Here is a 24,201-nt window from a genome sequence, read left to right on the forward strand (position 1 = left end):
TTTGCTCTGAATGAAGAAGGCCTTTTTGTTTGTTTGTTTGTTTGGTACCAAGGATTGAACTCAGGGGCACTCGACCACTGAGCCACATCCCCAGCCCTATTTTGTATTTTATTTAGAGACAGGGTCTCACTGAGTGGCTTAGGGCCTTGCTTTTGCTGAGGCTGGCTTTGAACTCGTGATCCTCCTGCCTCAGCCTCCCCAGCCACTGGGATGACAGGCATGTGCCACCGAGCCCGGCTGAAGAAGGCCTTTTCATGACTGGAAGAGGCCCATTCAGTTACCTCCTTGACTTAAAGTCGACTGATTGTAGGTATTAACCACATCTACAAATTACCTTCATGGCACACTTGAATTAGAATTTAATTGAATAACTGGGACTTATGCCTGGCCAGGTTGACACACAGAACCACCACAGGAAGGAAACTGGTCCGGGAAGTTGTGTAGATTGCTCAAGATGATCCTGAAAATGTGCTACGGGCAATCACAAGGTCCACCTTCTCCCATGTGACTTGCGATGCTCAGGTCTCTGGAGAAATTCCTGGGGTCTCAGAAGAGCAGGCTCCTAATCTCACGGGTGACTGTTCCTTTCATGCCATTGTCAATTTGTGTGCACCTCCTACTAGATTGTGAAACCTTCAAGACAAAGTCCATGTGAGTATCTTTTATTGTCTTTGGAGCTAACACAGAGCCCTCTATGTGGCGGGCATTCAGCGCATACTTGCAGAATTCGGGAATCATTAATAGTTGTTTTTTGTTTTTGCTATACTGGGGATTGAACATCGGGACACTTTACCACTGAGCTACCCCACAGCCCTTCTTTTTTTTATTTTTTATTTTTTTGTAGTTGTAGTTGGGCACAGTACCTTTATTTCATTTGTTTGTTTTTATGTGGTGCTGAGGATCGAACCCAGGGCCTCACACGTGCTAGGAGAGCTCTCTACCACTGCGCCACCGCCCCCACCCTCTGTAAGTCTTTCTAACTCTAACTTCTTGATACCCCCAGGAGGTGGGTCCTACTATTAACCTTGGTTTCCGATAGGAAAAAAAGAGGCTCTGAAAAGTTAAAGATGAGTCTAGGATCACAGAGTTTGTAAGGGGTGAATCTCAAACTTGAACCTCGCAATGAACTCCACCGTCTGGTACCTGACCACCCACTGCACTGCCCAGGTGAACTGCCCCTGAAGCCTGGACCACAGACACAGTCGACTTGGTTTCCTCCACACTGGAGTCAGGAAGGGCGAGGTGCTCATGATGGCATCACTGGGACCAGAGCTCTGGGTCCCACACCCCCTGTCATGGCTACATTCTCCTGCTCCTCTCTCCTGGGAGCTGGCGAGCCCTGCCAGGGCCTCCCTGTGCTATTTACTCAGTGAGGTGTGGACTCGGCCTGGTTTCTGGGCTGTTGTTTGCAAAGTAAATGTCACCGAGGCCCCACCAATCTACACTCCCAACCAAGGAATGGGAACAAAGACCGAGAGGAACATATTTTTGCTGCTTTCAGATGCCCCGACTTGAGTTTTCAGTTTCTGTCTCTTAAAATGAAATCAGGGGCTGGGGGCGGAGCTCGGTGGTAGAGTGCTCCCTTAGCATGTGCAGGGCCCTGAGTTTGATTCCCAGCAGAGAAAGAAGCAGGAAAAAAAAAAAAGGAATAAAGAGCAAATTGGAGGTGTACCTGAGAAGGGTCACATCTCAGGAACAGTGGAACTGGCTTCTTTTCATGCGTGTGTAAACTCCAGGGCACTGAGCAAGGTCTAACCAGGGATCTAGATTTGAACCTCCATTCTACCACTGACTAGTTGTGTGACCTTGACCTTGGCCTTAACCTCTCCAGGCTTCATCTCCCTTCTCTGGGAAACAGAGCCAGTTCCTAACTTACAGAAATAAAAGAGAGCCCGGATGGATGTGAGGGTTCAGACAGTACATGGCTCACATCAAGCTTCATTAGCCACTGTTCCTAATATTCAGGTCACGCATCCACGTGGGTGTCTCTTTACAAATAAGGATGCTTTAGAGTAAAGCAGACCGAAACAGGGCTTCGTGTTCTCTGCTACTCTGATTTCCTAGCTTCTTCCTGGAAATGGACTCCAAGAACTTTTAGAAATAGTTCATAAACAAGGGAGATTTTAATCTGCAAAACCAGATGGACTTTCTCTCTTTCTGAAGCAGCTGGAAGCAAACCTGCTCCCTCGGTAGCTCTACCTTCCTGACCAATTTCCAACCGCAGTTCCTGTTCTGAACCCGGATCTGCAAATAAGAGCATTCATTGGAAGGGAGGTTCAGGGCCTTTGGGATTTCATCAGCTGCCATCTCTCCCAGGAGACTCGGTGACACCCGTCAAGCCAGTGACCAAGGCCAGAAGGCAAGCGGTTCAAGGCCTACCGCCAGGCAACTTCCTTTTGAGTTTTGAAGCCAAGCAGTACACATCTAAAGAAATGCCAAGGAGGAAATATGGATTTATTGTTGCCAAGCCAATTGGGCTGCAGAGAGAAGAATAATACTGAAAGGTCCGCCTTCTGGTTGTGCAAAGCGAAGAGGAGGACAGGGGCAGGGAGCAAGCTTGGGTTCCATCTCAGTCTCCTACCCCAAGAGGTAACCTCCCCTGGGATTCCAGGGAGAGCAACAGTGCTGCCCAGGCCCAGAGACCCAGTGTTCCCTCCCACTGCTCTAGGGAGACCCTCAAAGCAGAGAAGTGGGGACAATGCAGAATTTAAAGCTAAAAGAAGGGGTGGGAGCCAGGTGTGGTGGCACACGCCTGTCATCCCAGCAGCTCAGGAGGCTGAGGCAGGAGGATCACAAGATCAAGGCCAGCCTCAGGAACAGCAAGGCCCTAAGCAGCTCAGTGAGACCCTGTCTCTAAATAAAATGCAAAATAGGGCTGGGGATGGGGCTCCGCGGTCCAGTGCCCCTGAGTTCAATCGCCAGTGTCCCCCCAAAAAAAGAAGCAAGAAGGGTTAGGATAGACTCTCTTTCCCTGTCATACACCTGCCCCGTCCTCTCCTGTTATTATTCTGGGGCTTCATACTTCTCAAAAAATAAATATGAGGGTAGGAAAGGGAAAGAGACAGTTAAAATCAGAATGCAGAAATTCAGAAGGGTCTTACACTGTCTTGGGCACAGTAGCAGGTGTTAAAGGTTTTATATATAATATATGGTCACTTTCAGGTCATTTTTGGCACCAGATAAACATTATTTCCTTATTGAGATTTTATCCCAGGTGCCAGGTGGCATCTAGCTTTTTTAGCAGGGAAAAGGGAGACAGGAGGGAAAACAGAGCTAAATCCTGTGTAAGCCCTTATCCATCCTTCAAAGTCCACGCAAACACGTCCTCTTTTATGAAGCCTTCCCCGATGGCCCTGTGATGGCTGGGTCTGGTTATTCTGCACCGGAACTGTCTACGGGACTCGTCTTCTAGCTACTCCTCCCGGAGAGCAGCATAAAGGCAGCACCGTGTGCAGGATGAATGCATGACCTCCAACCAAGGCCTGCTGGCTGGGACGCTGATCAGGATGCTGGAAATACCAGTTTATTTACCCTGAACACCAAGTCAGAAAGCACCGAATGTGCAGCCGTGAGCACAGGTGCAGGGGAGCATTCAGGAGAAACTCAGGTCAATACGTCATCTTCCCCCTCCCTTCAGCTCCTGGGGTGTGTGTGGAACACTGGATCAAAGGTAGGGGAGTGGGGCCAGATGCCCTATGAAAAAGAGAAAAAAGGGAGAGAGATTAGGGAAGACGTCAATATTTAATTTAATTTATTTATTTATTTATGAGTATCGGGGATTGAACCCAGAGGCTCTCAGCCACTGAGCCACATCCCCAGCCATTATTTATATTTTATTTAGAGACAGGGTCTCCCTGAGTTGCTTAGGGCCTTGCTAAATTTCTGAGGCTGGCCTTGAACTCACGATCCTCCTACCTCAGCCTCCTGAGCCACTGACATCCAATATTTTTGAATTAAATTTAGATGAAGCACTTTCAGCAATCCTGAGCAAATCTGGGTTTTTTTTTTTTCTTTCTTTTTGGTAGTACTGGGGATTGAACCCAGGTCTTCTGTTGAGCTACATCCCAGCTCTTTTTATTTATTTATTTATTTTAAAATTTTGAGACAGGGTCTGGTTAAGTTGCTGAGGCTGGCCTTCAACTTGGGATGTTCCTGCCTCAGCCTCCTGAGTGGCTGGAATCACAGGTGTGCTCCCCTGCACCTGGCCAAATCTGATTTTTCAGGGCCCTGCAGAAAATTTTTAATATGCAAAATGTTTATTCCCATCCAAAGCTGTGAACGGGCCAGCTACTTCTTTACCCCTTTATGTTCTAGAAGGTAAGAAAAAAATTATATTCATAGACCACTGGAGTTGCCAAGGAACGAGGTCACCTGGCGGGTGAATCTGAAGGACCCCGTCCTTCTTGCAGGTGTCTGTGGGTTATCAGAGAATCTTCGCCTGTTTCTTCTGCGCTTGCGCCCTCTGTACAGAGCCCCCAAGGAGCCCTTTCCGAGGTTCTGAGCCAGAGGTTCTGAGCCTGCATGTGTTCCAGACACCGACTCGTGCAGTTCCTGTGAGCTGAGGGGCTGTTTCTGAGCAGGTGGATGTCTCAAACAGGGGTTCCTTCTAGTTTCTGTCACCTCCTCTCCATATCTCAGCATTATTTCCCAAAGTGAAGTCAGATGGGGACAGGCCACCTTTGTCCTGGAGCCCTGAATTATAAACATTAAACTCTTTCCTGTATTCCAGGCAGGCTCCTCGGCTGTTTTCACACACATTTCCACCTTTTCCCATAAAAACAAATAACAACGGGGGAAAAAAAGAGTTCTTGAGAAGGTTAATGCCTCACTAAGTTGCTGAGGCTGGCCTTCAACTTGCAATCCTCCTACCTCAGCCTCCAGAGTCACTGGGATTACAGATGTGTACCATGGCGCCTGGCTGAAAATGATCATTGTATAAAACAACAGTGTCATTTTAAAAGAAACTTTATTATTTGTCATGCAGGGGATGAAACCCAGGTTTTTGAGCATGCTAGGCACAGAATCGCATTTTAAAACTGCAGATCACAACCTCCTCCTCTTTCCCAGATGTGACAGCCGCCTGGAGCCACCGACCCACAGTGATGGTGCAATCCAAACCCCTCCCCTGGAATCCTGCAGTTGCAGCCACAGGTCACAGGTCTGTGTGTTCAGCAAATGTTTGTAGTCCTCTGCTGGGAATTTTATTTCAGGCCACAGTAACAGGGCAGCTAATTGGCAGCCTGTCTCAGGGTCTGGTCCACCCGGAGGCCAGGCAGGCATTCTGTTCTCAGGTGGGGGAGGGGGCAATTGGAGAAAACTCATCTGGTGTCCATCACTTTGACTTGTTTGCTGTTTCACGGACCTCACCCTTGCTTGGGACCGATGATCAAAATTCATATTTACTTAGACTTTATTTTATTTTATTTCATTTCATTTTATTTTTTTGGTGCCTGGGATTTAACCCAGGGGTGCTTAACCACTGAGTCATATCCCCAGTCCTTTTTATATTTTATTTTGAAACAGGGGGTTGCTGCGTTGCTTAGGGCCTTGCTAAATTGCTGAGGCTGGCTTTGAACCTGTGATCCTCCTTCCTCAGCCTCCCCAGCCCCTGGGATTACAGGCAGGCGCCACTGCTCCCAGTTTCATTTTATTTTTTAAAGAAATGAGATCTCACTCTGTTGCCCAAGCTGGCCCCAAACTCCTGGGCTTACGAGATCCTTCTCCCTCAGCTTCTTGAGTAACTGGGACCACAGGGGCACACCACTGTGCGCCACATCCCCAGCCCAACCTTTATTTTTATTTATCTTTTTTATGCAGTGCTGAGGATTGAACCCAGTGTCTCACGTGTGCTTGGCAAGTGCTCTACCACTGAGCCCCAGCCCCAGCCCTGTGCCCCACTTCTTAGACATACTTTAAGAACTCGGGAGCTGGGGATGTGGCTCAAGCGGTAGCGCGCTCGCCTGGCATGTGTGCGGCCTGGGTTCGATCCTCAGCACCACATACAAATAAAGATGTTGTGTCCGCTGAAAACTGAAAAATAAATATTGAAATTCTCTCTCTCTCTCTCTCTCTCTTAAAAAAAAAAAAGAACTTGGATACACCATTGTTCCACTTAGACTGAGAACCCTCAAAATTCTTGGCTCCTGAATATCTACATATGCAGATGAGACTAATGATAGTTTAAGAAGAGTTTGAAAAAGTTTGTTGGCATTAGGGTGGAATACCTTTGGCAATAAAGTAATAATAACAGTAACAATGATTATAACAGTTATATCATGTGCTTTCTCTATGTCAAGCACTGTGCTAAATACATTATCTTATTAGATACTCAATTTTAGCCAGGTGTGGTGGGGCACACCTGTAATCCCAGCTACCTAGGAGCCTGAGGCAGGAGGATCAAAAGTTCAAACCAGCTTTCGAAACTTAGCAAGGCTCTAAACAACTTAGTAAGACCCTGTCAAAAAAAAAAAAAGAAAAAGAAAAAATGCTGGGGATATTGCCCAGTGGTTATGCTCCCTGGCTTCAACCCTTGGTACCAAAACCAAACAAAAATCAAACCAACAAAAAACAAAACAAAACAAAACAAAAAAACCCTCAATCCTCATTTTACAGCCAAGGAAACAGTCTCAGGAAGATTGAGCAACTCATTCAAGGTTATCCAACTAGTGTGTTTTTAACTACAGCTGAAAACCTACCCGAATCCATCATTTCGCATTCAAACATTCCCTGCCCCCATCTTGCAGTGACAGACATATGGTGTACGATTGGAAGATGAACAGACGGATGATGGAAGGTCTCTTCCAGGGTCCTCTGGGATTTAGATTCAATTCTACTTCCTCCTCCAACCCTGAAACTTTTCTCTTCTCATATCCCTTTTATTCACCAAACCAGAGTTTGGTCTATATTTACCCAGCTGACTCTTGAAACCACATAAATTCTGGGTGTTTTCATAAAAAAAATTATGAAAGAACTAAAAAAATATGGTTTGCAGTCTTTTTCCACATGAATATTAGATGTGCAAAGTCAGTTATAAATAAAGGGAAGAATTCTTCTCTTTTTCTCTTTTCCCTATGCTGAGAATCCCTAGGCCACTCTCAGGAAATCCAGTCTCCCTGAAGACAGGTTGTGCAAAACTCCCAGCATTACCTAAGGCAGTGTCTTTGTGGGCTGAGAAGGTAAATTTCAGTCCGTTTGGCTCTTCAGATAAATACTGTTTACTGAAATTAATCACAGAACATTTTTTCCAAAACAAATGCTCTACCCAGAACCTAAGCAATCAAAACCAGTGCCAGATCCTGGAATAGAAAAAAGATATTAAGCTGGGTACCATGGAGCACTCCCATAATCCCAGCAACTCAGGAGGCTAAGTCTGGAGGATTGAAAGTTGGAGGCCAGCTTCAGCAACTTAGTGAGACCCTAAGCAACTTAGTAAGACCCTGTCTGTAAATAAAATATAAAAAAGAGCTCTGGATGTGGCTCCATGGTTAAGTGCTCCTGGGTTTAATCCCCAGTACAAAAAAGGAAAAAAGACATTAGGGAAAACCTGGAGAAATCCACACAAAGGCTGGTTTAATTAATAGCAATGTGTCAGTGTTGATTTCTTGGTTTTTGACAAATGGACGACAATAATGTAAGCTGATAACATTAGGGGACCCTGGAGATGAGTGAGGGGTATGTGGGAATTCTCTGTACTCACTTAGCAAACTTTTTCCCCCACTGAGCCATATCCCCAGCCCTTTTAAAAAATTTTAATTTGGGGGCTGGGGTTGTGTGGCAGAGTACTCGCCTAGCATGTGCGGAGCACTGGGTTTGATCCTCAGCACCACATAAAAATAAATAAATAAAAATAAAGGCATTGTGTCCACCTACAACTAAAAAAAATTTTTTTTAACTTTTAAATTTTGAGACAGGGTCTTGCTAAATTGCTGAGGCTGGCCTTGAACTTTTGATCCACCCACCTTAGTTACCTGAGTCACTAGGATTACGGGTGCGTGCCATCACGCCTGGCTCACTTGGCAACATTAGAAAATACTTTAAAAATATTTAATTTGGGGGCTGGAGTTGTGGCTCAGCGGTAGAGCGCTCTCCTAGCACAGGCGGGACTGGGTTTAGATCCTCAGCACCACATGAAAATAAAGGCATTTTTGTGTTGTGTCCATCTACACCTAAAATATATATATATATTTTTTAATATTTAATTTGACATATAACAATTATGAATTTATAGGGTACAGCATGACATTTCAATGCATGCATCTAGTGTGTAATTATCAGGTTGGGGTGATTAAAATACCTATCACCTCCAACATTTATTCTTTCTTTGTGTTGGGAACACTCAAAATCCTCTGTTGGACATTTTGAAATATTCAGTTAGCTGGTGTCATCCACAGTTCTCCTTCTGTGCTACAGAACATTTCAAGTTATCCCTCTCATCCAACCGCACCCTACCCATTAACTGTCCTCTCTCCACCCTAGTTTTGCAACTTCTCTGTTTATTTATTTATTTATTTATTTATTTGAGAGAGAGAGAATTTTAATATTTATTTTTTAGTTTTCGGCGGACACAACATCTTTGTTTGTATGTGGTGCTGAGGCTCGAACCCGGGCCGCACGCATGCCAGGCGAGCGCGCTACCGCTTGAGCCACATCTCCAGCCCCTTCTCTGTATATTTAAATGATGTCAAAATCAAAACTTTATTTGAAGTTGGGCACAGTGGCACACACCTGTCATCCCAGCGGCTCGGGAGGCTGAGGCAGGAGGATCCTGAGTTCAAAGCCAGCCTCAGACACAGCGAGGCCCTAAGCAGCTCAGTGAGACCCTGTCTCTAAATAAAATACAGAATAGGGCTGGGGGTGGGGCTCAGGGGTCAAGGGCCCGAGTTCAATCCCTGGTGCCAAAAAAAAAAAAAAAAAAAAACCCAAAAACAAACACACACTTTTGTTTAAAAAATTTCAATACCAGTGAACTGATTTTTTTTCTCCTAGAAGGGAAGAGATGGGAGCCTGGAGCACTTAAACTTCTTTCAAACAAGATAAAACTTGTTTCCTTTGCTGCTTTTAAACTTGGAAATAAAGAATAGTTACCAGCAATAGAGTGTGTGCTTCTTAAAAAGACAAAACCCAGCACAGAGCCATTTGAAGCTCTGGTCCTTGCCAAGTGGAGGAGAGAGACAGAGTGACGTCTTCGCAGTTCTCAGGTGAAACTTTTCTATTTGTCGTCGTGCCATTTAGTCCCTGTTTGATTGACTGTACAAGTGACCTGCTGCATTTTGCAGAAACCAGAGGTGGATTGAATTTCTTAGAACCCTAATATGCACAAGGGAACTGCAGGAAGTGTCGCAACATTTTCCAGAAAGGGGTTAGCAGCCACAAGACTGAGGAGAGTGTCTGTCCATATGAGCAGGAGGATTTCTTGCCCGTACACCAGCCATCTCAATGTTACTAAATGGTTCCTAAAGGTCCTTCTTTAAGAAATGCTAAGTCTGGAGATGTAGTTCAGGGGTAGAGAACTTGTCTAATAGGGATAAGGCCCTGGGTTGCATCCCCAGCACTTCAAAGAAAAATAAAATTAGATACTGCTGGGCATGGTGGCACGGGTCTGTAACTCCAATGACTCAGGAGAATTGCAAGTTTGAGACCAGCCTCAGCTACGTAGTGAAATCCTATCTCAATTAAAAAGTTAAAAGGACTGGAGATGTAGCTCAGCAGTAAAGTGCCCCTGGTTCGTCCCCAGTATCAATCAATCAATCAGTCAATAAAAACATACTAATAAAATTAAACACAGTAGCCCCAGCAGCTTGGGAGGCTGAGGCAGGAGGATCAAGAGTTCAAAGCCAGCCTCAGCAAAAGTGAGGTCCTAAGCAGCTCAGTGAGAGCCTGTCTCTAAATAATATGCAAAATAGAGCTGGGGATGTGCCTCAGTTGTTGAGGGCTCCTGAGTTCAATCCCCAATACCAAAATATAAAATAAAATAAAATAATTGGGGCTGGGGATACAGCTCTGTTGGTAGTGCTTGCCTCACATGCACAAGGCCCTGGGTTCAATCCTCAGCACCACAAATATTTAAATAAAATAATTAAACACAGTAGAATCACTAGTCCAAAATGACTTTGTCCATTTACAGAAGGTAATGAGGTCCTAGGCAGCTAGTCGGTTTCTGCATTTGTGGTACTTGTACCCTGATCATTTAAACGATGATGACATCAAGGGAACGGGAAGTGAAAGGAGCATGTTCAGCACTTCCCGCAAGATCAAGACCCAACTTTCATTCCAGGAGGGAAACAAAAACACCCACCCAGAATTTGCCCTTCGCTCTCTCCTGGATCATTTAAGAGTTTTTTTTTTTTTCCTTTCTTTCTCTGTAAGATGTTGCTCTAAACGTTTTCCTCTCTTTTTCCATTTCAATGGGTACATTTAGATCCAGGAACAGTGTGACATGTCCCTACTAGAATCTGCCTCTTCACGAAAGCCTGGGAATGGATAAAACGCGACTCCAAGCAAAAGCGCGGGACACGTGAGCCTTTAACAGTGAATGTCAAAATCAGGGCCCTGGGCTGGGCACTGAGGCATACGCCTGTCCTCCCAGCTACTGAGAGGTTAAGGAGGAGCACTGCTCTAACCCAGGAGCCTGGGGAAAGTCTGGGCAACGCAGTGAGAGCTTGTCTCAAGACGACGCGGTGGCACACGCCTGTCATCCCCACTCCACTCAGGAGGCTGAGGCAGGAGGATCGCGGGTTCAAGGCCAGCCTCAGCAACAGCAAAGCACGAAGCCACTCAGTGAGACCGTGACTCTAAATAAAACACAGAACAGGGCTGGGATGGGGCTCAGTGGCCGAGGGCCCTGGGTTCAATGTCTTGTACCAAAAGAAAAAAATGAAAGAAAGAAAAATGGGCTGGAAGGAAGCTGGGGAGAATGCTTGCCTAGCAGGCGCTAATCCCTAGCACCAAAAACCAACCAGACAAGTAAATCATGGCTTCCAGAAGACGGAATTCCTGAACTCTCTTCCCATTCTTCTCCTGAACCAGTTTAAAAATCTCTTTCATCCATCATCAGGGAGATGCAGAAACGAGTCAGCCTGAAAGTCCTCCCAGTGTCACACGCAGTCACAGATGGTGAGCCTGCTCCCACCAGCGCCCAGCGGCAAAGCCATCGCGAGCTGCCTGGGAACTGGACAGGCACAGATTGGAGGGATGTCAGTGTGGAGCCCCGAGTCTCCACTGGGGGACCTCTGGGCTCCCTGGGAAGCTCGGCAGTGTCTGAAGATGATCTCAGTTATCACAACTGGGGTGGGGAGCGTGCCGCTGGAATGGGGTGGGTAGAGGCCCCAGGATGTTGCTCATTACCTTATGTGACAGAGCTGGGGATGTGGCTCGGTGGCAGAGCACTTGCCTGGCCTGCAGGAAACCCTGAGTTGATCCCCAGCACTGAAAAATAAAAGAGAGAGAGAGAGAGAGAATTGTGCAGCCCCACATGTCAGTGATGCTGAGATAGAGAAACTTTTAAAAGAAAGAAGAAACAGGGGGCTGGGGATGTGGCTCAAGCGGAAGCGCGCTCGCCTGGCATGCGTGTGGCCCGGGTTCGATCCTCAGCACCACATACAAACAAAGATGTTGTGTCTGTCGAGAACTAACTAACTAAATAAATAAATAAGTATTTTTAAAAAAAAAGAAAGAAGAAACAGGATTTGCCAGGAAAAATAAGGAGGAAAGCACATTCCAGGAAAATAGGAGGACTGCAGGGTGGGACCGAGAAACTGGAAAGGTGACCCTGGCCTTGAGCTCGTTGTGTCTTCCCTTTGAACCTCAGTTTTCCTGAGCAGTGACCCTGTGACACTAAATGACTCATATGTTTTCCTGGTATTAGAAAAAAGTGCTACCGATAAAAAGTTATGTCTCTGGGCCCCACCCCCTTCCTGTTGCCCTGCTTGTCCCTCAGCACTGCTGGTAACCTACTCATGAGAACAATGTGGCAGGTAAAAGTGCTGGTCAGCCAGGCACGGAGGCCCTCGCCTGTCATCTTAGTGGCTCATGAGGCTGAGGCAGGAGGATCGCAAGTTCAAAGCCAGCCTCAGCAAAAGTGAGGCCCTAAGCATCTCAGTGAGACCCTGTCTCTAAATAAAACACAAAATAGGGCTGGGGATGGGGCTCCGTGGTCAAGGGCCCCTGAGTTCAATCCTGGTACCAAAAAAAAAAATACTGGTAACAGGAACCCCAATACTGTCCAGGCAAGTGGTGCACACCTAAAATCCCAGCAACTGGCTCAGTAGTAGACCACCCCAGGGAGCTAACACACACACACACACACACACACACGCACACACCCCAGATGCCATGGTATTTAAATTTTTTACATAACTTGAGGTCTGGGAATGGGCAGTTAAGGCTAGACAGCCACTCCATGATGCCATTAGAAACCCAGACTCCTTCTATCTTTCCCTTCTCATATCTGTAGTACATGATTTATTTCCTCATGCTTGCAGAATGGCTGCTGAACCTTCTCAATATTTGGAACTTACATCAGCATTCCAGGCAAGAAAAAAAGCAAAAAGGTAAAGCCAATAGGTGAAAGGCTTCCCAGCTGAGTCTTCTCCATTGAACAAACTTTCCTAGAATCCTCTAGGCCTGGGACTTCCGCTTATACATTGACCTGCACTGTATTACATGGTTATCCATAGCTTCACGGGGATGGGTAGGCTCTGTGTTTTCAGGTGGGCACTTTGAACAAATCAGAGGGTTTTGTTTTTGTTTTTGTTTTTGTTTTAAGAATTAAATGGAAGAATTACTTTAAAATTTAGCCGCAACCCCAGCCCCAAATCAGTGTTTTTAATAAGGAGAGAAAGTAGACTAGACACAGTGTAGGCAACTAGAATGCAGCCTTACTGCCTTCAATGAGTTCATGCTAGGCTCTTACAGTGAGTTCTTGATGTTGAATTCTACTTTCAAGAGAATGGTATTATATTAGCAATCTTCCAGAGTAAAATAAAAGATGTTTTGTCATTTAAAGTATATTGCATCTGGATGTGGCGACACATGCCTGTCATCCCAGCAGTTCAGGAGGCTGAGACAGGAGGATCTTGAACTCAAAGCCAGCCTCAGCAATAGCAAGGTCCTAAGCAACTCAGTGAGACCTTGTCTCTAAATTTTTTTTTTAATAAAGAGCTTGGGGTGTGGCTCAGTGGAAAAGCACCCTGGGTTTGATTCCTGGTACCAAAAAAAAAAAGTATATTGCAGACCTGATTGGGGATGCAGTTAGTAGTGCACTTACATAGTATGTATGAGGCCCTCGGTTCCCTCCCCAGCCTTGGGGGGTAAACTGAAGACATTCTAATAGTTTGATAATTATGCAAGGGGCTGAGGCTGGGCTCAGTGGTACAGTGTGTGTCTAGCATGTGCAAGGTTCTGGGTTCCCTCCCCAGCACCAGTTAAATAAATAAATGATCATTCAAAAATATTTATTTCAAGTTGGGTGTGGCGATGAACAGTTGTAGTCCCAACTACTTATGAGGTTGAGGCTGGAGAATCACTTGAGTCCAGGAGTTTGGGGTCAGTTGGGGAAACATAGAAAGACTCTGTCCCCTCCCCTGACACACATACAGAAAGAAAAAAAGAAAATCCCCAAACAAATAATGACAACAACAAAACGCACACACACACACAAATTTATTGAGTGCCTTGTATGTACACAGCGTTATAGTAAACACAAAAGACCACAGAGAAGTATAACCATGGATTTTGCTTCTCATGAACTTGTAGAAATCCAGTTGGAAAAAAACAGCATAGGCAAAAGAAAAGTTGGGTAACAGTGATATAGTTAAATAACAACCTGCAATAACAACATAAGAAAGCAGTAGATTGCCAGGCATGATGGCACATGAGCATAATCCCAGTGGCTCGGGAGGCTGAGGCAGGAGGATTGCAAGTTGGAGGCCAGCCTCAGCCACTTAGCGAGGCTCTAAGTAACTTACGGAGATTCTGTCTCAAAATTAAAAAATAAAAAGGGGTGGGGATGTATCTCGGAGGTAAAGCACCCCTGGGTTAAATCCCCAGAACCAAAAAAGAAAGAAAAAGAAAGCAGTATGTTGTTTTCTAATTAGAAAAATCATTTTGAAAAACTGGTAGTTTCTAAAAAAAAAGTCAAACATACTTCTACCATATGATTCCACAATTCCATTCTTGGTATTTACCCAAGAGAAATTAAAATAGAAAGATTTCTTCCACAGCTGGGAGCAGTGTTGCACACCTATAATCCCAGGTACCCAGGAGGCTGATACCCAGGAGGGTCACAAGTTTGAGGCCAGCCTCTGCATTTTAGAGAAACCCTGCTCAAAATAAAATTAAAAAGGACTTGGGGAGTAACTCAATGGTAAAGCACTTTCCTGGTATATGCACAGCCCTGGGTTTAATCTCTAGTAAGATGAAAAAAAAAAAAAAGATTTATTCCAAACAAAGATTTGTACACAAATGTTGACAGCAGTTTTATTCACAAACAGTGGAAACAATTTCATTTCAAAATCTAAACCACAATAGTTGGTCTTACTTTTCAGGAATAAAAAGTGATTCAGGAATAAAATATGGGGGTGTCTGTTGAAAGAAGATGTACTTGGTAAGGAGGAATGTTCTCTAGATCAAACTTGTTTTTTTTTAAGTTGTTGATAGACCTTTATTGTTAATTGGGCTATTCAAATCTTTTTTGTCTTCTTTACCAGTTGATTCTGAGATCGGTGTATATGTTCCATTGTGATTGTGGAACTATCATTTTCTTCATTGATTCCACTCTTTCCTTTATACTTTTCAAAATAATGTTGCAAATAAAGATTTACACCAGGTAATTGGTAACTTCCGGGCACCAGGGATTGAACTGAGGGGCACTCAACTACTGAGCCACATCCTCAGCCCTATTTTGTATTTAGAGACAGGTCTCACTGAGTTGCTTAGTGCCTTGCTCAATTGCTGAGGCTTGCTTTGAATTATCAATCCTCCTGCCTCAGTCTCCTGAGTTGCTGGGATTATAGGCATATGCCACCATGCCCTGCCATATATGTATTTTCTAAAAGCAGTATATAGCTGGATTTTGGGTTATTCACTCAATCAGAGCTTCTCTCTTTTGAGAATATGATCCTTTTACATTTGTTGTTGTTGTTCTGGGGATTGAACCCAGGGGTGCTTTACCACTAAGTCACATCCCCAGACCTTCTTATTTTTAATTTTGAGACAGGATCTCACTAAGCTGCTTAAGACCTTGCTAAGTTCCTGAGGTTGGCCAAACTGGTGATCCTCCTGCTTCAGCCCCCTGAGTCACTGGGATTATAGGTGTGCATGACCGTACCTTGTCATATTTGATTCTTTATTTTTTTAGACTTATTCCTGTAACATGGAACATGATATCAGGTGAGGTTTTTTTTGTCTTGCAAATTCAAAAAATGAGATCTACAGACAGGTGGAAGGTAGAGTAGCAAGATTTATTTGAAGCAGAAAAAGGATCCTGCAGTAAAGAAGGGCTCCAAAGAAGGGGAACCCTGGCTGTTCTTTGTTGTTGATTTTTTGTTTTGTTCTGTTTTTTTTTTCCTGGACACAATATCTTTATTTTTATGTGGTGCAGGGGCACATGCTAGACAAGCACTCCACCACTGAACCCCATTTCTGGAGGGCTTTTAAAGGCATTTCTGAAGGCCCAGCCAGGTGATTGGTGGAGCCAAGGTAAGTGTGGGGTGCTGGTCTGGATCAGTCCAGCTCCTCACGCTCTGAGTTGGACAGGTCTGTTAGAAGCGCACAAGTTTAACCCCTTATTTACATAATTAAGAGGATGGACCTGAGCCTTGGGATTGAGCATGTCTGTTGGCGAGAGGAAGTGCTTCGGGTAGGGGTGGGTTTTGTGGTTGGCCATTGCTAGGGGTAGCTAAGGAAAAGTCCCTGTGGTTGAAGCTGTCAGGGGCAGGCAAGGTTGTTCTTCAGGCCTGGTGTGTCCTAGGATGGCATGGTCTCCCTCCCCCTTCCCTCTCCTTTCCTTCTTCCCTCCTACAAGGCACTCGCCCTCCCTGCCCAGTCCACCTCGCCCTCTCACTCCTGCCTCTTTATGTCACCTGCTAGGAGCCTTGTGCTTTCCCTTTATTTTCTAGAACAATTTTTTGTTGTTCTCTGTCTCTCACTCTCATTTTTTCTTTCTCTTTCCTAATGTTTTAGTTCTATTCTTTTATTAGAGTGGTCTTCAAAATTTTGTTCACACAGTCCCTAAAATAATTAGGTAAAACTATGCATCCCTGACAAAAATTCTTTGCTTGGCCAAACTTTAGTTAAGCTCCTGAACCTCCTCTTAAGATCCGCCTGTGCACTTATTTATAAAGTGCAATTTCAGCAAGCAGAACTTGGCAAATCAGTTAAACAGGGATCCTCCATCCTTGATAACTGCTCACCCTCCGTATCTGATGGGTTCGTCATATCTCCCAATACCCGTCAGGTGATGTCTGATCACCTTGGCATTTTGTCAAAAAAAATTCTTTTAGGTCAGTGTAGCCAAAGTCCCCCTCACCCCTGATATTTCCTTTTAGTAATTTTCCACCCACTGACCCCCACCCTGCCCCTCAGCTATCTAGAGCTACTTGCCCGTGCTGTGTCCAGAGTTGACCCCAATGTCTCTGCCCCACCGCAAAATCCACTGTTTACACACCCGCAGTGGTAGTGGCCCCCTTGAAGGGTCTGCCCTAGCATCTTCAAGCAGTGTTTTGTATCATTTTTCTTTAACACCCCTCACACAATTTTCATTTGACATCTAAAATTTTCTTATTGTAGGCTTAAATATTTGCAAAAGATGCATTTTTAAAAATTGTCGTTTTAAAAAATGTGTTGTTTTTGCAGTGTTGAAGATCAAATCCAGGGCCTTGGGCATGCTAGGCCAGAACTCCACCCTTGACTTCTATCCCCAACCCAAAGGATGTCATTTCTAATGAAACTAGAAGTATCGACATTTAAATAAAACCTTTGGGGCAACTCAAGTGATAGAGCACTTGCCTACCAGGTGTAGAGCCCCAGGTTAAAGTAAATTGGGTTGTTGGGATGAAGAATATACAGGAATTATTCACCGTATTCCTGTAACTTTTCTATAAGTTTAAATTGATGTCAGGCACAGTGGCGCACATCTGTAATCCCAGCAGCTAAGGAGGTTGAGACAGGAGGAGGATTGTGAGTTCAAAGCCAGCCTCAGCAATTGAGCAAGGCACTAAGCAACTCAGTGAGACCCTGTCTCTAAATAAAATATAAAAAGGGCTGGGGATGTGGCTCAGTGGTTAAGCACCCTGAGTTCAATCCCCGGTAACCCCCCGCCCCCCAGGAAAAAAAAGAAATTGATGAAAATTAAAAGTTAAAAGAAAAAAGGTTGGTTTGTTTTGCTAAGTGCTGGATGGAACCCAAAGCATGCTGGGTAAGTGCTCTACCACTGGGCTAAACCCCTGAGAGTCAGAGTCAGATATTTTACTCCATTTCTTCTCTTTCAGTTGTATTTCTTTTTTTTTCTTTTCTTTTTTATTTTTAGGTGTAGTTGGACACAATGCCTTTATTTTATTTATTAATTTTTATGTGGTGCTGAGGATCAAACCCAGGGCCTTGCACATGCTAGGTGAGCACTGTACCACTGAGCCACAACCTCAGCCCCTTAAGTTGTATTTCTTATTCTACTTTCTCGGGGACTTTTATCCCAATGTCATATAGTTCATGTTTGAAAGTTTTTTCTTGTTGTTTGTTCTATTTTTTAGACAGGATCTTTCTGCTGCCCAGGTGGGCCTGGAACTTCGGAGCTCAAGCGATCCTCCTGACTCAGCCTCCTGAGCAGCTGGGACTGGAAGCATGCACCATCACCCCTGGCTGCACCCCTATCCTAAAATCACTGTTCGAAGCAGTGGGGCTAAAACAGAGAGAAGAAAGAAGAGAGAGGGAGAGGGGACAGGGAGGAGGGGGAGGCTATGAGTCCACCTATTTATGTTAGTATGTCTGGATCTTTAGATCCAGGAACCGGCGAAACTTTCCTGAGCGAGACAGGAATCTTTGTACATTTTTATTTCCCCTACTCCTCTCCTCTTCTCCTATGCCATCTCCCACATTGAAATCTCGAGTAGCACTGTGCAAAGAAATACAATGCAAGTTCCTTATGTCATGTTCTAGTAGGTGTGCCCGCATACACACACACACACACACACACACAAACAGGTAAAATTATTTTAACTTAATAAAATTAATTTTATTTACCCTCATTTCAAACATACAGAGGTAGGAAAGAGGAAACAAGTATAGATAGACAGGAGACTAACAGGGAAAGAAAAAAGAAACTGTAATCTGAACTCAGAGGAGCTCTGTGATCATCCTTACCTTTACTCCACAAGCCTGTTTTCTTCTAGACCTAAATTCTTCTTCTTTTTTTTTTCTCTTGGTACTGAGGATTGACTCAGAGGTGTTCTACCTCTGAGTTACATCCCTAGTCATTTTTATTTTTTGTTTTGAGACAGGGGCTCATTAGGTTGTTCAACTGACCTTGAGCTTGTGATCCTCCTGCCTCAGCCTCCTGATTTGCTGGGATTACAAGCATGGGCTACTGATGCTGCTCACACCTAAATTCTCTCTCTCCCTCTCTTGAGAACAATTTTTTCTTCATTGATAAAGTCCATTTCTAGATGGCTCTTTCTAGTTTATATTTCATTTGTTTTATTAAAAAGCAAAACCCTAAGAAGGGAGACTAGTTAGTCCTCAGATTCATCTTCATCGTGACTAATCTGGAAATAACAAAGTTCATAAATCTTTTTGTCAGAAGCAACCACATGAAACCAATCACAAAGATTATTAAGATATTTCAAATACCTTAGAGAATTATTTCTCAGAAACAACTGTGATTTTATTCTTGAAATATTCAGTGAGATTTTAAGTTTTTCCATTGACTTTAACCTTCTCCCTTTGAAACTGTTCAAAATTCGCAGAATAAAATTCCATCTTCTACAGGATGAGCAAGGTCCAAATTAAACTTCTTTCTGCTACAAAATTAACATAATCATAATGCAGAACCATCTTGACAGCCAGCTGTGTGATCAGAGAGCCAAAGTTCTTTACAACACTCTCGAATCTTAGAATATTCTGAGTCTAGGTGATTAATACCTACTTATATTGCTAGTTTTTTGGGTACTGGGAATTGAACACATTGGTGCTTTACCACTGGGTGACATCCCCAGCCCCCCCCCCTTTTTTTAGAGAGAGAGAGAATTTTTAATATTTATTTTTCGTTTTCGGCGGACACAACATCTTTGTTTGTATGTGGTGCTGAGGATCGAACCCAGGCCGCACGCATGCCAGGCGAGTGCGCTACCGCTTGCACCACATCCCCAGACCTTTTTATTTTTTGGAGATAGTCTCACTAAGTTGCTGAGGCTGGCCTTGAACTTGCAATCCTCCTGCTTCAGCCTCTCAAGTTACTCCAATTACAGGCATTAATTACCAAGCTGGGCGCATTGCTAATTTATACTACATAGTTTCTTTCTTTCTTTTTAAAAAATATTTATTCTTAAGTTTTAGGTGGCCACAATATCTTTATTTTACATTTATGTGGTGCTGAGGATCAAACCCAGTGCCCCATGCATGCTAGCTGAGCACTCTACCACTGAACCACAACCCCAGCCCCTACATATTTTCTTTAGACTAAGTAAAGTCATGGGAAAATATTGTTATAGGCTTATGATATGAATATATTCCAAATATTATCTTTTGACCAGATGACATTAATTTAGAGAGCCTGAAAGAACCAGACCACTGTGACCTGTCTTTTGTGCTCCATGATTAATAGAATTGGGCTCATGGGGTTGATTAATAGAATTGACCTCACCACCTCCCTACTTCTCAAGGACTTTTACAAAAAGTCCTTTAAAAAGAACACAAGATCCCCAAAATGTGTCTCTTTCTTAAGTACCCACATTCTTTCTCCATTTGAATGTATATTCTGCTCTATCATGTGCTATCTTACATAAATCTCTTCACTTTCTTATATATATCTTTCTTTGTGCCTCTATTTTTTTTTTCTTTTTGTACTGGAGATTGAACTCAGGGGCACTCAACCACTGAGCCAAGTCCCCAACCCTATTTTGTATTTATTTAGAGATAGGGTCTCACTGAGTTTTTTAGTGCCCCGCTCCTGCTGAGGCTGGCTTTGAACTCACCATCCGCCTGCCTCAGCCTCCTGAGCCTCTGGGATTACAGGCATGTGCCACTGCATCTGGCTGTGTCTCTTTTGATGTATCCTGAAATTCCTTTCGGTGGCTTAATCAAGAACCTACCAGGAGTGCTGGGTGTGCTGGCGAACACCTGTAATCCCAGTGGTTGAGGAGGTTGAGGCAGGAGGAGCATAAGTTCAAAGCCAGCCTCAGCACTTTAGCAAGGCTCTAAAAAACCCAGCAAGACCCTGTCTCTAAATAAAATACAGAATGGTTAAGAATTGTAATGTAATAATAATAATAATAATAATAGCAGCTCATGTATAATGGCATAATTTGGTGTGAACGTACTTTATATACAGAGTTACGAAAAATTGTGCTGTGAGTGGATAATTATGATTGTAATGCATTCCACTATTGTCATGTATGTAAGAAATTTAAAAAATAATTAAAAATATAATAATAATAAATAAAATACAGAGCGGGCTGGGGTGTCACTCAATGGTTGAGCACTCCTAGGTTCAATCCCTGGTACCAAAAAAAAAAAAAAAAAAAAAGCCAGGCACTACACTATGGCACACACCTGTAATCTTAATGATTCAGGATTTAGGAGGCTGAGGCAGAAGGACTACAAATTCAAGGTTAGCATTAGCAACTTAGCAAGGCCTAAGCAATTCAGAAAGACACTGTCTCAAAATTAAAAAAAAATAAATAAAAAGGACTGGAGATGTGGCTCAGTGGGTTCAATGCCCAATACCCAAACTACAAAACAAAACCAAAAACAAATGAACAAAAAACAGAATCTGCCAGAGCTGAGCATACCTTCATTTCAACATTAAATCAACATTGGTCAATGAGATATTTTACAATTTTTTTAAAAAATATTAAGTTTTCAAACCCAATGTGTTTCATATTTGCAGCACATTTTTTTGAATTTTTTAATATTTATTTTTTAGTTTTCAGTGGACACAATATATATATATATATTTTTTTTAGTGTGGTGCTGAGGATCGAACCCAGTGCCCCATGCATGCCAGGCGAGCGTGCTACCGCTTGAGCCACATTCCCAGCCCCTCTTTTGGTTTTGTTTTTAATAGTGGTTGGATACACAGAGCGTGAAATTTAATATTTTAACACATTTCTAAGGGTATAGTTCAGTGGTATTAAGTACATTCACATTTTGGGGCATGAAGCAGTTTAACTCTGACCCATTTCAAGTGCTCAATAGGTAGTGGATATTATAGAAGAAAGAACAGCTCCTGAATTTTAGCTTTTAGATTGTTGCTTTTTTATTTTTTCTTTGCATTGCCAGGGATAGGTCTCCCAGCCTTGTGCATGCTGCAAAAGGGCTCTCTTAGCCCCTAAACCTAATGTTTTACTGTTTATTTGATCATCACTGCTTCTCATATGTCACGAAGACTGAGACCCTTGTATTTTACTTATTTCATAGCTCTTATCAGAGGGGCCTAGTGAATGTTTAAAAAAATTAATGGCATCTGATGCAAGAATTATCAGGTTGATCTTGCGCAGAGAATATGAAACTGTTCAAGGGTTTGTAGTTGACTATACAATTTCATGGAGGGTTCAGCAGTAGATGCTCATCTAGCACGTGCGAGGCCCTGGATTTGATTCTCAGCACCACATAAAAATAAATAAATAAAATAAAGGTATTGTGTGCAACTACTTCTAAAAAATAAATGTTTAGGGGCTGGGGATGTGGCTAAAGCGGTAACGCGCTCGCCTGGCATGAACGGGGCGCTGGGTTCAATCCTCAGCACCACATAAAAAAATAAAATAACGATGTTGTGTCCACCGAAAACTACAAAATAAATATTTTTAAAAAACTCTCTCTCTCTCTTAAAAAAAAATAAAATAAATGTTTTTTAAAAAAGATTTCATGGACAGCAATCCACAAAGGGTCAAATTACTGTTTTCAGTGTGATGTTAAATGTTTGTCCAAAAGATAAAAAGCCTTGAAAAAAATTGGGGGGGGGGGGGCAGGCGCAATGGCGCACACCTATAATCCCAGTGGCTCAGGAGGCTGAGGCAGGAGGATCGCGAGTTCAAAGCCAGCCTCAGCAAAAGTGAGGTGCTAAGCAACTCAGTGAGACCCTGTCTCTAAATAAAATATAAAATAGGGCCAGGGATGTGGCTCAGTGGTGGAGTGCCCCTGGGTTCAATTCTCAGTCCCCGCCCCTCAAATTCTGGGGAGTCAAATTCAACACTCCATCTCTGTCCGGTTAGCCAAGACTAAAGCAGCATCCACCATTTTTTTCTCCTCTACCCCCACATCTTGGGCCTTCTCCACAGTTGCTCATTCTTACCCTGTTAGATTAATAGGGACTGCATGCATCTTCTTTTTATGCCTAAATGATTTAACTTTTTTAAAATTTCCACATTTTTCAGAGCCTCACAGCTTTCCCAGTTTTTTTCGCATAAACTTGTAGGTCTCAACCAGAAAATACTTCAAAGACTTCTTCCAAAAGATCCCAGAGGCCAGGGTTGAGCACCCAGTAGCTCATGATAAGATTAAAGTTGAAATTAAAGCTGAGGCGGGTTTCTTTGTCCTGAAGAAACTCGGATTACCCCCACCTCTTTTCCAACCCACAGAAACAGTGTGTGCTCTGGACCTCCTGAGAGGGCCAGTCCAGTTCAAAGAAATAGTTCCTGATTTCCCCATTCCAAAAAGGAAGAAGAAAATACATGTTAGGAGACACATAGTCCAGTCCTGGGAATTACAAAAAAACCTGTGTCCCTTTAAAAGGTCTTCCTTCTTCACATTCTGTTCCCTCCCCACAGAAAAAGAATTGGGAGTTAATCTGACTTAATTCACTAAACAATTACTTAGAACTCTGCTGTCTTAAGCGTTCACTTTCTGCATAATTTCCACCACCAACCGGTTCTTAGTAATCTTTGCATCCCTAGAATCTGGAATATTGCTTAACATAGAGGAGGAAGCTCTTGTTAAAAGCTTTGCTTTGAAATTCCAAGGAACTGAACATTTTGTAATTAACAAAATGTTCTTAAAAAAATGTGCTTAAAAAAGGAAAAAAAAATGAGATGGACATGCATATCTGAAAAGTTGTCTCAGATTTTTCCATTTTAATATTTCGAGTGCCAAAATTGTTCCCTTTTTGCTGCATAGAGACCCCTCTTTCAGAAGCACCTGGCACTCTTTCTGCCACAACCTCTCCATTGGTGCCAGGGACCTCCCCCAGAGCAAAAGCGGTTCAAAATAAACATAAAGTCTCCATTTTTACACGTGCCAATTTAATTTGTCCTCATTAAAACATAGTGATGGGGGCTGGGATGTGCTCAGTGGTAAGGTGCTTGCCTAGCCTGCACGAAGCCCTGGGTTCAACCCCAGAACCTCAAGGTAAGGAGATAAAATAACAATATGCACTCATAGAGGAAAGTGTAGAAATGCAAAGAAAAACTAAACCATCTGTACTCCCACCACCCGAGATACTGTTGACCACGACATCGCAATAAGCTTCAATTTGAAATGTGCATTCTTATTTCGCGGAATTTCTTTCCAGGGGTTTTGGGTTTCCCCGCAACCCAAGGCCGGATCTGCGATCCGACCCTATTTTCCGCTCCACGGGGCTCCAAGTGACGCAGGAGATAAACTGTGGTCAGGTTGAGGTCATCATCTGTGAGTCCCGGTAAAAATAAAGTCTGGAAATCTCTTGGTTTTGAATTAAAGTCTGGCATTTCGGGTACAAAATGCGTCAGCCTAGGGGAGACAATCGTTTGTTGAGGACGCCACACCAGCCTCGGGCCCCCCCCGGAGGTCCCCTCAGTCCCCGCGCGGTGTCCCTCGGGTCACCAGAGCCGAAAAGGCCCCCAGCTCCCTCTGCCGGGGATCGCGGTCGCCACGCTGCGCGCCCAGGCCCCGCCCCGGGTGGACCCGTCGGACCAATGGGCGGCGAGCTCCCCCGCGCGTCACGGGGCGCTGGCCAATCGCTTTCGGCCACGACCCTAGAAAGGCTGGGCGCGGCGGGCCGGCAGCTGGGCGGCGGCG

General features: G+C 43.9%; 1 long non-coding RNA gene across 4 annotated transcripts; it reads left to right on the forward strand.

The window, feature by feature from the left end:
- Nucleotides 1–440: 440 nt before the first annotated feature.
- LOC124081102 (uncharacterized) lies at nt 441–12,376 on the forward strand. Of its 4 annotated transcripts, none has more exons than XR_006847956.2 (4): nt 441–651; nt 5,068–5,158; nt 8,986–9,197; nt 10,418–12,376. It is a non-coding gene; the product is annotated as an uncharacterized LOC124081102 (long non-coding RNA). The 4 variants fall into 4 exon arrangements; XR_006847953.2 differs by having other exon boundaries at nt 445–651; nt 8,989–9,197; XR_006847955.2 differs by lacking the exon at nt 441–651 and adding an exon at nt 1,516–2,589.
- Nucleotides 12,377–24,201: the final 11,825 nt, after the last annotated feature.

The sequence above is a fragment of the Marmota monax genome, unplaced genomic scaffold, assembly GCF_021218885.2.
Source record: "Marmota monax isolate L192 unplaced genomic scaffold, Marmota_monax_Labrador192_F-V1.1 WCK01_AAM20220418_F8-fsc00177, whole genome shotgun sequence".
Classification (NCBI taxonomy): domain Eukaryota; kingdom Metazoa; phylum Chordata; class Mammalia; order Rodentia; family Sciuridae; genus Marmota; species Marmota monax.